Source organism: Ictidomys tridecemlineatus, chromosome 13 (assembly GCF_052094955.1).
Source record: "Ictidomys tridecemlineatus isolate mIctTri1 chromosome 13, mIctTri1.hap1, whole genome shotgun sequence".
Classification (NCBI taxonomy): Eukaryota; Metazoa; Chordata; class Mammalia; order Rodentia; family Sciuridae; genus Ictidomys; species Ictidomys tridecemlineatus.
The window spans coordinates 25,488,956-25,505,241 of NC_135489.1; the positions used below are offsets into that span (position 1 = coordinate 25,488,956).

The 16,286-nt window shown below is 49.2% G+C and overlaps 1 long non-coding RNA gene across 1 annotated transcript; it reads right to left on the reverse strand.

Moving 5' to 3' along the window:
- Window positions 1–520: 520 nt before the first annotated feature.
- On the reverse strand, window positions 521–15,644 carry LOC144370113 (uncharacterized). Its single transcript, XR_013430053.1, has 3 exons — window positions 15,382–15,644; window positions 2,387–2,574; window positions 521–756 (listed from the first exon to the last, which is right to left on the reverse strand). It is a non-coding gene; the product is annotated as an uncharacterized LOC144370113 (long non-coding RNA).
- Between the last annotated feature and the right edge of the window lie 642 nt (window positions 15,645–16,286).

Sequence of the window (16,286 nt, forward strand, 5' to 3'; positions counted from 1 at the left end):
CGGCTGCTCCTGGATGCCTGTGTGTGTGTGTGTGTGTGTGTGTGTGTGTGTGTGTGTCTGCGCGCGCACACGTGTGCACGGGAGAGCACGTGTGTCTGAGAGCGTATGTGCGTGTTTTCTCCAGAGTGACTGGTTTGTGCTGTCATCAGCCGTTGTTTTGGTAAATGGCGAGTTAAACAGATATATCCAAGCGTAAAATCTAAAAAATGTTCCCTCTGGGCGCCCGGAGGGTGTTGTTTGAAATCAACTACATATCAATTGAGCGGCGGCGAGCGGATCCGATGATAAATTCCAGTCCACAGACGCCTTATAAATTACATTTTTTTGTTCGCGATCTTGCCTCATCTCGGCTCCCCAGAGGCCCTTAGACTGAGGACTCTGATTGTGTTGGAGGAACGTTTGCTCAGCTTGAGCGAGGCCATTAGCATTGCATGTGCCAGTCCGTCCCTGCGCTCCCCACCTCCCCCGGCCCCCCCACCCGCCCCTTTAACAAAATACAATATGTGCCTGGTAATTTTTCTGTTCATTATCTCATTGTTTTCTGTAAGTACAAGGTTAGATTGAATTACTGCGGGCTCCGCTGTCTATTTGTAATTCTCCTTCCATGCCGAGCTGCTAATGAATGGGCAATTTAGTCAATTCTTTGTAACGGCTTCTTCTGTGCGTCAGCCACTTAATTACTCTGAGCCTTTCTCACTGCTGCTTTATTGCACGGAAAGTCGGGGCTGCTTGGAGGGCTTGGCACGGGATCTCCAGCTTCCGAAAAGAAAAAGGAAAAAAAAAAAAGGGAAAAAATTGTCAGAGGCAACCAGGATTCTGCATCCTCAGTGCTTTCCGCTGCACCGGCTGGAGGAACGTTCTGTGGCCTCAACCTGCAGAGCCCTGGCTCGTCTGCAGGAAGGGGTTTATCTCCCTCCTCTGCTGACAGCTCTGCTTAATCCTGGCTGTGGCAGTCCCCATCAGGATGGCAGGAAGGTGTGGGCTCCTGCTCAGAGAATAGCCTTCTAGGGGGTGGCCCTGGTGTTTGGAAACATTATGATTATCAGTCAGTTTGCTACTTACCGGTCCTCAGCATCTCCAAGCTGAACCAAGGGGCCTGTTCGGGTGTGGGCCTCTTTGCCTGGGTGCAGAGCACCTCGCCCTGGTAACAGTGGGAACAGGGTATGTGTTTAGCATCCTCATTCAACAAAAAGGGATACCCTTTTTGTTGATTTTGGAGCTAGTCTGGGCACGGGAAGGGCCTGACTGAGGTCAATGAACCAGGTGTGGCAGAACCAGAGCTAACACCCACGAGTCCTGTTTTCCTCCCACTCCACTTCAGATATTGTCCTTCAGTGGGGGTGACATGTTGCATGGTGGATATAAGACTAGATTACACTTAAAGAAAAGGGAGCAGATTCCCCCGCAGTTACTGGGAGGCTAAACACCTCAAGGAACTGGGTACTCAAGTAACAGAGCATCAGGTTATCAAGGGGTACCTTTGGGGACATTTGTCATGCTACCAGGATATTTCCTTGTGACCCCGAGTTAAGATGCATGTATCATCTCTTGTCCAAACTAGGACACATTTGAAAATGAAACACAGTGTGGTGGGTCATCCCACTGGGGCCACAGGAGTAAACTGGGACTGTCCAGAGCAAACCAGGTCGTATGGTCACGTGCTCTGGCAAAGGAGGATGTTTGAGGCCAATGGTAGCAACACTGGGATGGCCAGTGGGATCCACCTCCTGAGCTCACAAACATTCCCCGCTCTTGCACACCATGGTGATGAATGTGAGCTGCAGAGAATCTCTTTGTCCAGAATATGATGGATTCAACACACCCTGAGTGTGCCGTGGCTCGGGAGCAGACACGTGAGGATGGGTGACAAGTTCCCCTGGTGTTTTGATCTGGCTATCCTCGTAGAAGGGAAGTCAACAGTCCTCAATGTTGCCAGTCTCCCCAAACAGGCTCCCGAAAGTGCTGGACCCCCTCCTAGGAAGCTCTTGCCCTCTTTTGGGGTTGGGCTGACTTCTACCCTTCTTTTGGATGTCAGCTTAAATGCTTCTCCCTCTGGGAAGCCTTCCCTGATCTCTCAGATTGCATTAGAGCTCCTTGTTATTCTATCTCGTGACATCCTGTGCTTTTCCTCTTCATTACTCACCACCGTTATAATTGAATTATTTGTGTAATTATGTGCTTGGTGCATCTCCACCCCATCCCTGACCTGTCTGCATGTGGCCCTCGATAAACATTTGCTCAACACTTTTTAGCATTTAAACAGCGCTGTGGTTTACAGAGTGTTTTACAAGCTTCATTCATGGAACCTCACAACAGCTCTATGTGACAGGTACTATTGTCATCCCTGTTTTACCAAAGGAGAAACTGAGGCCAAGAGGTGAAATACCTTGTCCTGGGGAGGCCGTCTGGATCTCCAATCTGGAAAGGGCAGATTTTGGAGCTAGATGATGTGACCTCCAGGTTCGGCTCTGTCTCACATCAGCAACACGCCTTTGTCCAAGCCACTGGGCCTCTGGGCCTCGCTTTGCTTTCCTATTCCATGGAGCCTCAATAAACCTCAGACTTCTCACCATTCTGTCACAAGTGGTAAATGAAATAATGTTACGTGCAACTGTGTAAAATGCCATGGGCTCTGTGAATGACAGGTGTGATTGTCGGTTGAAAGCAGCCTTACTATCACCTTCCATCTGGTCCCACTGTCCCCTCACCCCCACAGACACGCATTGCTCCCATCTCCACAGCCTCCCTCAGGGGTTCCAAGTCGGGATGCTCACTTCCTTCCCCTCTGTTGGTCCCCCAGGGCCAAGTGTGGAACCTGGCACATAGAGATTTAGGAAAGCTTGCTAAATGGAATGGAGTTGGCTGCCCTCTGGGGTCTAGCTCAAGCTGCATCCTCTGCCTGAAGTCTTCCTGGTTTGCTCCAGCCCTTTCCAATCTCGTCTCTGAGCTCCGTGCCGCTCACACAACCCACAGTGCATCATGTGGCACTGGATGCTAGCCGGGCTGCACCTGTCTTCTCTGTCAAACTGCAGGGTGGTGAAATCAATCTAGTGGGCTTCGAGTAAGAGGAGGAGGAAGGAAGGAGAGGAACAGAAGCCACAGGAGAAAACGCCGGGGCGGGGGGAGGTGAAGGAAGCCTCAGGAAGCGCTTGTTTCAGTGGGATCTGGGTGAATACCCGCAGATGCACACAGCCGCCCTGCTGGATCCGTGTGGCAGGTGTCTCCATCCAAGGCTGAGCCCACAAAGGCCTGCGAACCCCGCTGGGGCGTCACCCTGGTGTGAGCGTGCCCGGAAGGGCAGGGGCAGCCTCTCTTACACGGTACTTTTGTCACCCACAGATCTGGGTTGAACCATATATATAGTCCTTGCAGCCGCCTACCTAGGTCTCTGGAGGGACAGAGGGCTTTGAGTCCTCAGTCCCCGGTGGCCCCAGCCTCTCACTACTTCCCTGGTATCTATCCACTCCAGAGGTTCCCAGGAGGACACTGCTGCCACATCTTCCACCCTTAGGTGCTTTGGCTCTGCTATGGGTTCTCTTCCAGAAATTTCCTCACCTCTCCCTTGGGTTTCTAGGAACTCTGCTGCAGGCACAGGCAAGCTATTCTCTCTCTCTTCTTCCTCCCCCTGCCACAGGGGAGCACTGAGTGACGTCCTAAAGCTTGCTGAGTTTTGCCACTCTGACCTCAGTTTCCTCATCTGTTGCTGTATTCTCCCAGGATCTTGGGAGATTCCAAAAACAGAAAACATGCGACAGGCCTGGCACAAAGGAACCACTCAGGACTATGACAATGGTGCCTGTCCTCCCTGCCTCTACCCGGGCCTCCTCTCCTGGCTTCCAGCTGTAGCTGGGGTGGGGCAGGGAGGCCTAGAGGGTTAAGGCCTGGGCTGCTGTCACCTTGCCTCCTGGGGTGCAGCCTAGCTCCCCGTGTTCCCAGCGTCCTCCCTGGGCCCTGCACACAGGACCTCCACTCTTCCTAACCATGGGGGCAGGGGGTACAGTATGGACTTCACAGGGAGCAGTGCTGGGCACATTCCCAAGTCAGGGGGCAGATGTGTCCTGTCCTTGTGCTGTTTACCGTCTGAGGCTCCTTAGCATAGGAGAGGACTCAGGACCAACTGTGGTCCTTACGAAGCTTTCCTGCGGGGTGACTGCAGTCAACCACAGAACTCTCCTGGGCAGGAACGCTCTTCTAAGCATTTAATTTATATATATTATATATAAATATTATATATATATATAATTTTTTTTTGTAAATTAACTCACTTTATCTTCCCCCTGACTCTAGAAGGTGGATACCTTTTAATCCCATTTTACAGATGAGGAAAACTCTCAAAGTTCAGAGCTCCTGTAACATTTCCAAGGTCATCCAATTAGTAATCAATGGAACTTTGATTCACACCGGGCCGGTCCAGCTCCATCCCAGAGTTCAAAGGGAAGGAAGGCTCAGCCCCCTTCAACCATCTTTTAGATGTAACGCTAATCCTTCAAGAAACGTCCTGGCAAAAAGCACAGACCAGCACGTTTTCCAAATGTTCCTTCCCTCTGACATAATTTTGAGACTCTAAGGACACAATGCAAAGTAGACACCACGTATGGGGAGGGTTTTCTTCACAGTATCGATCAAACAGAAGGAAAGAGACAAAATCCACCTGCCGGCAAAAAGTTGTCCCATGTCATCCTGAACACTGCTTAGCTCAGTGTGGTGCTTGTCTCACCTTATGTACAGCTTACTGTAACAGTGACTATCTGTCTGTCTGACTTCCTAATGGGCACTCTGGTTACCGAGGGCAGGGACTCTGTTTAATTCATCCCAAGTCCTTACACTTAACAAGGGACCTACATATGCTGTGCCCTTGATAAATATCTATGGAGGGAAAATGTGACGTGGCTGAGTCTGGGTGGTGGATAATGTTGTCTGTAAAATTCTCTCACCTTTGCTACACGTTTACAAGTTTTCATGGTAAAGTGTTTGAGGGGGGAAAAAAGTAGAATCTGAAGGCAATGTCTAAACTGGTGATGTCAATATGGAAAATACGTGGAACATGATTCTATACTTGTGGAAAGAGTCAGGAAACAAACTAAGATTATACCTGCAAGAATTTATCTGGAAAAAGTGGAGGAAGGGAAGGAACCTAGAGAATGTTGGGGACAGGGACACCAGGCACAATTTTAACACGTCTTATATTTCCCCTGTTTTCCATATCCTTTGCACTGGACAAGTTTTATTTTTATAATGAAATATAAACTATTTTCTACTGTGTGTCCTCAGCCCACATTTCTAGAAGAAAAACAAAGGTCCCCCTCTTCATGAAAGCCAACACATAAAAACAAAGGCAAACTCAAACTCCATGGAAAAGTCAGTTTACGGCAGGATTTCCAGCAGTGCTGCTTTCAAAGGTCAGCCCTGCTTAAGACCTGACAGAGGAAAGAAATACTCACGGGTGATGGCAGGCGGTGCCAGGGCCCTCTGGTTGGCCTGGAAGGAGCTGCTTCCTCCTCAAGGTGAGTCAGCCCTCCCCTGCCCTTGCCCAGGTTTAGAGCCCAGTGACCTGAGTGAATAGGTGATGGATGGTCCAGTCCTTAAGAAGAATTTCAGACACAGAGGGTGGGTCACCAACGTATCCTATGTCCAGGGATGACCCTGGAGGAGAAACTCAAAGGTGCTGTCACTCACAGGTACCAATCTTGACTCGAAGCTGTCCCTCCCTGCTCTGAGCAGGCTCTCCCTGTCTCCCTCGCGAAAGCAGAGGCTGCATTTGGTCACCTCCACACTCTCAGCTCCTTCTGTCACATCTGTCACATCGATGCTGTTGTTGCTCATTGCAGGTTTGTTGATAAATAAACAAAAGAATGGCATTCTCTCATACTAGAATCCATATCACAGGGCTCTGTTTTAAAAATAAAGAGATGTCATTCTGGGATGGGAAGACTTGAAGCTTACATCTAACCCAGGCTCTCTTTTCATACCCTTTCCCTTTAACTATTTACAAGAGGCAACTCCCACTTTACAGATGGAAAAACTGAGATCCAGGGAAGAAATGTAACTTAGAATTTTACATAGGCAAAGCATGAAGGACCCAGAGATTCCTGATCATCTTTTAGACTCTCTATTATTATATATGAGGAAACTGAAGGCCCAAGGAGCGAGGGGATGATGGCACAATTCAGCAGAGGTGGGGACAGGAATCCAGCTCCTAAATCACAGTTCAGGGCAGCTTAGCAAACAGAGCTCAAGCAGCCCTGGTACCCAGCTCCAGGTTCCCATGGCAACTATGCAGAACAAACCATCCTCTTTGAGTAGCGTTGACTCATTCTTCATATTGCCTTTCTTTTTCTTTAAGGGAAAAATCACTCTTTACTCTCCCCAAATAGACTCATTGTGAAAGGAAGAGACTAGGAAACTTTCCAGAGAACAGGCATCCAGGCAGGAAATAACAGCCTGGCTGACCAAGGCCTGGGGAGGTCTCTGGGTTGTTTGTATATCTGAATGGGATTAATGGCTTAGAGAAGATCACTCTGGAATCTCTGGGATTCCTTGGCTTAACTTGGCTGCCCCTTTCTGCATGTCTTTTCTTGAGTAATAACCGCCCTTAAATGAAAATGTTACGTCTATCTGGCAACTCGTGTCTCCCAAATATTTTATCCTTACTTTGTTTGATTCTGGGACAGGTAGTACCATTTTACAGGTGGGGAAATCGAGAACTAGGGAGGTGTAGGTCACAGGCCTAGAGTGTGATCCTCGGCAGATGGAATTCTCCATCTCTGAAGAGAGGCCAAGGGATGCATAACTGGTATGTGTCAGACATTAGCTAGGCACCCTGGAAACCTCAGTGGGGGCTCAGCCACCCAAAGCTTGGGACAGTAAGCACTAGTTAGTGATGAATTGAAATTCTCACAGGTGTTTACAGAAGAAGCACATTTAGTATAGGGTGCAGGGCACCTCGAGGGTGGCCAGGGTGTCTCTCTAAGGGGTCGGCATTAATAACCTGGAGGCATTCAAGCACAGTCATGAGTGTGCATGACCCAGACACATAACCACACATGGAAACGAGTTCATGCACAAAAGCACAGACGTGCCCTTCCCTTAAACACCTCGCCATCTGCGCTGAGACACACTGCACACACAAATGCACACATCTACGTATGTACACGCCCATTCACATTCACACCAAGGCACAATTCACTTCCTTGTGCCCAAGCATGCTATTTCATAAACACACGTGTTGATATACATGCTCACATGCCTCTCACACATAGGTACTCTCATTCGCACATGTACAGCCCACAACAGGCCCAGCTCAGATGAGCCCTCGGCCACAGATAAACTTCTCTGCTGGTTGGTTATCATCTTTCATTGGAACTGACACGTTGATAGCCCCAGTTTTTCTAGGAAGTGACCTTCACGGTGGCTATTGATTTCCAGTGGCTATCAGGCGCCTGCCACTGGAGTGACAAGCCCGGTCAGAGGTCAGCCCTTAAATAAAGCTTTTGGATTACTAAGCGCCAGCCACTCCAATGAAAATGGAAATTGGCAGCCCTGGCTGCCTTTTATGGGGTGTGCTCCTGCTGGTGGTTTTCAGTCCTGTGTGACCCTCCTGTTCCTGCACCACAGGTCTGTGGTGCTGTAGATGCCCACAGGTGTCTGCTGTGCATGGAAGCTGGCCTGCAGGCTGTGGCGGGGTTGCCAGGGTCTGAAGCGTCCTGCATTGTGCTTTCTAGCGATGCAGGGGCTGTCCCTCCAAGCCGGCCATTCTCATAACAGACAATTGCCGCAGGTGCAGGTGAGTCACTTCAAGGTCTCTGGCTGGTGGTATCCATTCTCTGGGCCTCAGATTCCCCTGTCCCTGCCCCATCCACACACACTAAATGTCCCTTTTTGCAAGGCCGTGATCCCGATGAGAGAATTGAAGGCAGTGGACATGTGCTGGCTTGTGTACAACCCATGCAGGAAGAGGGTGCTGCTGGGATTCGTGTTCTCACACATTACAATTAGTAACCACAGGGCGCCACTTAATTAAATCACATGCGGATTTGATGACCCAGACAGTCCCCCAGAGTGTGGCGGTATATTGGGGTCATACAGCAAGCAGAGGCCTGAGCTTGGAAGGGGCTGAAAACTTTTTGACTCTCACAAGTTTTGCCTTTGTCTCTCCTGCCAGATGGCGTTCACCCTGCCTCACCTGGTCTTCACGCCCTGTGATGGCCTCGCAGCTGGACCACAGTAAACTAGCAGCCAAATACCACCCAGAAACCTGCCCTGGGCTCCCACTCCCATCAGAACCTTCTTTTCCTGAAGTTCACCTTCTCCCCACCTCATCGGACCCCCATCTGGGTAAATGCCAGCCTGGTCTGGCCTTGACCACCAACCCCCTCCTCCCTCAGCCCTCCCAGATCCTTAGCCCACACAAGCCAGAGGGGTCACCGGACACTCTCTGTTGGGCTCTGGAACGTGTGTTTGGCTTTACTTCCGAACACGACGGATGTGAATAAATTCCACCTCAAATCTACATTACCAACACAAGACCTTTCTTTAAAAATCTGGGCTGGGAAGAGCTAAAAAGGCGGCCAGCAGCCAGCTTTCTTTTTTTTCGGGGGGGGGGGTCCCAGGGATTGAACTCAGGGGCACTCGACCACTGAGCCACATCCCCAGCCCTATTTGGTATTTTATTTAGAGACAGGGTCTCACTGAGTTGCTTAGCACCTCACTGTTGTTGAGCCTGGCTTTGAACTCTAGATCCTCCTGCCTCAGCCTCCTGAGCCCCTAGGATTGCAGGCGTGCTCCACCACGCCCAGCTTAGCTGCCAGCTTTCCAATACTTCCAGTGCCCCTTTCTGGCTCTACTTGTCATCGGATGAGCTTTGTGGACAGTGTGTTCCTCCAGTACAGGGGTCATTAAATGAAGTTTGTATTTCCTGGAGGGAGGATAAACAGAAGTTGAAGACATCTACAGGTTGGCAAAGGAAGTGATCCATTCAAGGAGCAAGCGTTTCTGGTAAACCCTGAAACTCAGATAAACTGCCATGTTAAGGGAGGAGCCCAGGTAATCTGGTGGGTCCATAAACCAGGCCCTTAGTCACAACTCACACCCAGAGCAAGACCTGCTGCTAGACGGCAAGTGGGGCGTGCGATTTAGAGAAGGGGATTGAGAAGAGCTCAAGGTCACACAATTTATGTGTGGGTGGACCATTTTGCTGGCTTATATATGACCTAGGATTTCATTCAGAAACCACAAAACACATCTGGAGATAGGCAGTCTTGGGTTGGGCTTATTTTGTATAACACCACAAAAGACCTTAGGAAATGTGTCACTTGTTTCCGGAGAGGATTCTGGGGTGACATAATTAAAGACATATGTGTAATTGTTAAAATAGCAACCATTTGACCATATTTCTGGTCTTTTTAAATTCAAATAATTCTCTTTTACAGTGACGGATTCTCCAGGCTTGCATAGGCTGGGAAACACCCAACTTAAAGAGCTCTACACCAACCTGGTAAAGTAACTTAAGTGTCACAGAATGGCATTGCTTTGGGTTTCTCGGCCCAGGATCTTTGTACAATGAAAGCATCCCGTGGAGGGGCACTAAGTTCTCCCACCACCCTGGGTCCTATGGATGAGATGCTATGGTGGGGTGCAGGGGTTGCTGGAGGGCACTAGGTGGGTTCCTGAGATTAAAACAACAACAACAAATCAAGCATGAGGTCAGTAGAAACAATAGGACGACATAATCTAAACACCCTTTGCATCAGACCAAGAGTGCAATCAGGAAACACTCAGGACCAACCAGCTGGGCGCCCAAGTGAACCAGGACACAGAGTATCACTTTCAAGAAAACTGGATCTCAAACCCAATGCTGTCACTTCCCAGCCAAGTGGCCTTGAACAAATCACGTCCCCATTCTGAACTGCAGTTTCCCCACCGGCAAACAGGGGCCCACCATAAGATAAACGGTGCCAGGGTTTGGGCCACGCAGTGTGCGTGGGCCTCCTGCCCTCTATTTGCACTGCTCAAAAAATGGCTCTTGTTTGGGGGCCTTACAGGTTTACCTCCCCAGAGCCAGCCATCATTTCTCTAAGGGGGTGATTTTGTCCCTCTCTCCAGGGAACGATTCGGCCATGTGTGGAGTAATATTTTGTGGTCACATCTGGGACAGGTGTGCCACCGGTGTCCAGAAGGTGGAAGCCAGGCTGTTCAACATCCTACAATGCACAGGACGGCCTCTTCTGCCCAGAATCATCTGCTTCAAATGGCAGTCGCGCCAGTGCTGAGAAACCTGAACTGGGCCGCCCTCTCTAAAAGGTTATTTTCTAGTCTGGCTTCCCCTTGGTGGCTCAGCACAACGGCTTCTGCAAACCTTCCATTTCCCGAACACCACAAAGACTGGGGGGCTGCAGTGGGAGCTGCTGCCTGCCTCCCCTCACCCCGAGGCCACTCAGCCAGATGGCAAAAGGGTCAGCGGCAACCAAACATCTAATGACGTGTGACAAGTGTGGCCAGACAGCAGGCCCAGGCTGGGCCCCCTTCGAGGCCACTCATTGGGCAAGGGGGACTCATAAATAACAGCACAGTGACAGCCCAAGTCTTGCTCAGTGGGAGCAATGGCGCTCTACCCAGCTCTCAGACCCTGGGGCAGGCTTTTATGGGACAGGGTTCCAGCAGGAGGGCCAGGGCTGGGAACAGAGACAGGGCGGAGGACCCATGTATAGGGAATGTGCTGGTAAGACATGGAGGGGCTTGTCCCTGCCACATCTGTCCTGACAGTGACTGCATTAGCTTTCTCCTTGATGGTGAATCTAATTTCTGGCCCATTGCAATTGGAGGCTCCAAGGCAACCAGCCAGCAAAGCATTGCCATGGGAGGGGAGGACGGTGCTGAACTTGCCCATCATCTGAACTTGAGTCCAGAGCCCCCTCGATTTACTAAGTGCGCTTGAGCCTTCATCTCCTCATCTGTTAAATGGGGGTAGTTGAGCTGCAAATATGCTAATTCATAGGAAATTATGTACCAGGCAATGCATTAATGGAAGAGATGATCATGGTGATAACGATTATGATTATGATTATTCAACCATTGGGGAGAGAAGAATTTATATTTGAAGATAAAGACATACCTTCTAATGCCCTAAAAATATTAATCAGTTTTTAGGTTTTTAGGCAGTTTCAAATAGGCTCTTTGCAATAATAATAGTAATAATGATTCCTATATTAAATAGCACTATCATTTTCACATTTATTTTTCTCAAGCCTCATGTGGCTTAAAATGGGACCTGTTTCCAATGATGCGTATTCTTCTAAAATAAAAGTGGAAAAAATGAGCAGCTGGCATGCAGATCAACTTCGCTTTGTTATGTATTAGCACCCCGGTTTAGATGGCAAACCCCAACAGAACCGGGGCTGGTGCCTCAAGGCACAGCATTAGGGTCCAGTTTTGTTCTTTAAAAATTGCAGACAATAATTCCTGACCTGAGCCTACACCGTATCAGTGAGACAGTGTGCTCTGGGAAGCTCCGGGGTAAGATTCCTGTGTCACTCCACAAGGGAGTCTTGGCATTGAGATCACTGTCTTCATCACCATTATTAATTACTATTCTTCAGGATTACGACACGGCACCATCTCTGTGAATGGTGTTTGCATAACTTCTGTGATAGTCTCTGGCTACAACTGTTGAAGACACTGACCCACTGGTCACTCCTTCTGGAATCTAGGCTGCTGTTCAGTCCCTGCCCCCTTCTTTTCTTTCAGGCTGGATTCGAGAGCGGCCCCTCCTGGACCAGGCCTCTCCTGGACCAGATCCTGTGTGTCTTCTATAGAAATAGCTCTCTTGGCCCAAGACCTCGGATGCCAGTTTACAGCCAGGAGCACAGTTTTGCAGAGAGGGTTATAAATCAAAACCTGGGTCCTAATGAAACTGCTGACACAACGTTAACTGTAACAGAACGTACCCAGGCACCGCTCAGAAGAAATCACAGGCACAGAGCAGCATTGGAGGCACCCGGGCAGTGAGGGGGCCAACCTCGGCCTCCCCTTCTTCCTTTCATCTTGTCCTCCTCCCTCCCACCCTGGCCCCCCTTTTTTTTCTTTTCCTAATTCCCGTAGAATCTCTGCTGCCTTACTCTGCAGCTCTTCTGGGCTTGAACCTCTTGGCTGAGTGGCAGGGTCTCCCCGGGTGGTTCCTGAGGCAGACACCGTCTCTTGGTCTCCACAGAGGGCCACTGGGGAACAGGGCAATGGGGCAGGGCTCCACTGTCCAGACAGCAGAGGATGTTGAAGACAAAGCCCTGGGTTCAGATGGAACCCTGTTCCAATCCTGGCTTATCACTCACTGACTATTTAACCCTGGGCAAAATAGGTCCCCCCTCTAAACCTCAGCATTTCAATCTATGAAATGGGAATAACAACAACCCCTGCAAGTCTGTTGAGAAGACTAAAGTGAGGTGGATGATGTTGGGTTAGCTGTGCTAGTCCAGGCGGATGAAGGGAACAAAGGATCAGTCAGGACCTGTGCTGCTGAGGACCTTTCTGGCTAGTTTCCAGGGGCCAGTCCCTTACCCAGGCTGGTTTTATACTGAGGCACAGAGAGTCACTCCTACATTATCATTTTCAGAAAGATGAAAAAGGGATCTATCTCAAATATCTTTGCCACTGATGTCATCAAACCTTGGCAAGTCTTCTGTACCGAAGTCTTCCCAGGCCTGTCATGATGCTAGGTGCGGATTGCACTCTCTCTGGCTCACCTCTGGAGAGGAATGCCAAGAGTCTTCAGTCCTCAACACCAGAGGCCGAGCTCAGTGTGCAGGGACTTCCACGGGCAGATCTTAAAGTTACTGAGACCCATCCAGCCGAAGTGAATCCCCAAGCCACTGACCTAAAGGAAGAAAACCCCACCTTCCCTAAATCTTTTCCCAGGACCACCCGGCTCATTGTCAGCTCTCCTCCTTTGAACTCCTTAAGATTTTACTATTTTTATGACTTATTTGGCCCAAGACAGAGACAATACTTTCTTCAATTAGACTGTCAGCCTCTTGAGGATGTGGAACCTGCCTGTGAGTTCTCGAAATCAGGTCCTCACTTCATCACTTCAGCCCAGTGCTGATGATCTGCGTGTCTTTCTAAGAGCAAACTTCTTTGCTGATTCATGTTCAATGTTCACGGAAAGTTAGCTGTTGGTCTGCTCCACTTTCTGCTCACATTTCATTGTCCAAGCAAGTCACATGGTCAACAGGGCAGGAATATATCATCTTCCCACCTAAGGTAGACTCAGGGAGGGATGGCAACGATATCAATCAATAATACCACCTTTCACAGGCCCCAAATAGAATTTTCTACAAAGCTGTGGCTCCGTAAATATTTAATTGGGAAGATAAGACAAAGACAGAAATATTTGAACACATTTTCTGATGCCGTTGTTAGGTCTAAACTAGCCAACCAAATGTTAGGTCTAAACTAGCAATAAATTGAAACCAAATTAGCAATCTGTCCTGAGCATGGTTGAACCATACTAGACAGGTTTGGTTCCCTTGTGGGAATGCTACCATGGTAAGCATAATTAGACTCATACATGATCCCTCTGAAAGGCAGGTCTAGTGTCAAAGAGTGGGGTGGTATGCTGGGCGGGATGACACACACCCATAATCCCAGTGGTTTGGGAGCCTCAGGCAGGAGGATCGCAAGTTCAAAGCCAGCCTCAGAAATTTAGTGAGGCACTAAGCAACTCAGTGAGACCCTGTCTCCATATAAAATATAAAAAAGGCTGGGGATGTGGCTCAATGGTTGAGTGCCCCTGGTTTCAATCTCCAGTCTCCCCCCAACCCAAAGAAAGAGTGGAGTGATGCTATAGGGAGGAAGACTTTGGCTTTATAGAAGAAAATGTCCCCAGGCCTGCTCCATGGGACAAGAAGACAGGATCTGGATGTTTTGGGGATGCTGGGGGTGGGGTGGGTGGAAATTCCTGCAGAAACTTGGAGCAGAAGCCCAGGATTGACTCTTAGAGGAATATACATTTCAGCTGTGGAGGCAATACTCATGGCCAAAATGAGCAGGAGTCGGGTGAGACAAAATAAGACCCATGCAGTGAGTGACAGGCAGGGAGAGGAGAGGCACGGGGTTTCCTGGAGAAGCTGAGGCTGCAGCCTGGTCCTAAAGGCCAGGGTGTGCAGGGATTGAATGGGGGATTGGAGTGCAGGAATTGGGAAGCTCAGGGCAAGGGCCTGGGTTGGCGGGAAGATGCTCAAGGTGGTCCCCCCTCTCCCTCCCCTCCCTGTGGTGCACAAGGTCCCTGGGGAAGGAAACACAGAATCTGCACCTGACTGAAAGGAGCCAACGTCTTCCAGACCTTTCTCCATTTCTGGTTGGCATCTTATTTTCCTGCAAACTTTTTTTTTTCTCTTCCTTTTGACATTCTGGCTTCTGTTGATATAACCTCAATTTCTTGTTTCCTTTCAAAGGTTTTATTTCCCAAATGGAGGGAAGGAACTTTTTTCCTGTGACACTAGGTCCTCAGCCAGGCCAGTTGTCTTTCCAAATCAGGCAGGAGCTGGGGCAGCTGGGGGGCGGAGGAGGCTGGGCAGAGGGCGGGAGCGTCAACCACAAGGAGGAAAAGCGGCTGCAACTGATGAGGGTCCCCGAGGTGATTTGCAAATCTGCTGAAATCCTGAACAAGCTTTGATTTAACCCAAGCTTGAAATGGCTTTTATTTACTGTCTATTGTGGAATAAATGACATCTCATAAACAGGCTTTATCCATTACCCCAGAATGGAGAGCTCCGTGTTAGGGACATTTTATCCTCTTGATATCAAAGGAGATATGCCGGGGTGTGTTATTACAAATAGAAAAATCAATGCTGAGACACACACATCTGAAATTTCATTTTCGTCCAACCACATTTTCAAAGAAAAAAAAAAAAGAAGAAGAAGAAAGAAAGGCAATCGCTAATAAAAATGACTTCAGAACTGGAGGATTTACCAAGCCTGAGCAAAGGACCGGCTGGGACCCAAGCCCCGACAGTGAATAAATCTGGCTGTACCTTAGATCCATTTCCTGCTCACCTTCCCAGACCCTCAGCCTGGCCCCACAGCGTCTGCAGCAGAGCCTCCTGACCTGACCCTCTGACCTCCAGGGTCCCCAACCCATTCCCGCCCAAATGCCGGTCAGGCCCCCAGAAGCTGCCTTTCATGCTGTCTCCAGTCCCCCCACCCCAACTACACACCACACTGGGCCCCAGACACATGGAAAATACCAGAAGTATCCAGAGGCCTCTACCCTCTTAAAGGCAGGGACTTAGGAATCTTCTGAGTAGGGTATAATAAAAGTCAAGATCCCAGTCAGATGCCAAGGAAAGGCCCCCACCCTTTTCTTATGACCTTGGAGCTATTTCTACCTACCAGGCCACTGCTTTCAGAGATTGGCAGGGGACAGACACTTCTAGCAGCTTTCCATGAAATTTCTTAAAGTCACCATTCCCAGGACTCCTTCCCAGGTGTCACCTTGTGTTGCTGATTCTCTGGTTTATGGTCCTGTTCCCCATAAGGCTGCAAGCTCTATGGGGCTGGAGACAAGGCCTGCTGTTGTTCTGTGCTTGGCACATAAAATGCACTTAATAGACATGCAGGCTTGTAGTAGGGTGGGGCATGACCCTGCGGCTGTGCTTGACAGCAACCCCAGCTATCTGACAAGAAACAGCCCAGTTCTGGTCAGCAGCCTCAGCCTTGGGGCCTAAACTAGATGGAGTTTGCTGGTTCACATGGTCATTTGATTCAGGAATGGCCAACTCTTCCATTGGTCAAGGGAAATGAGCCAGTAGACTTTGCTCAGTTTTAAGGCTTCCTACATGAAATCCTGGCTTGCTTCCTGAAAAAAAAAAAAAAAAAAACACCCCAAACCCCAAATCAAAACAAACATTGGTCAGATGGTGGATAAGAATGGACGCCAGGCACACATGCCCACTCCCAGGGGAAAAAACACAAGACTCTGCATTTTGCAACTGACAGAGTGTCAAGGATCAGTTCATGTCGATTTCTTTAAAGATGGAGAAAGGGCAGCCTAGGGTCACAAGCTAGGTTATCCCAAGTCTCAAAGAATATTGTGCCCATATGTGGACCAGTGTTTGAAATCCCTAAACCCCACTCCTGAACCCTCTACTGTGCCTGGAAAGAATCCCGGAGCAAATTCCCAAGAAGGATCGAGCCTGACTGTCATGCAGGCTCTTCTCAAGAGGTTCTTGGAGTGGTCTTGGGTAGGGAGAGCAGAGCATCCACAAGCAGTATTTTACCGTCTTAAAGAAGCATGG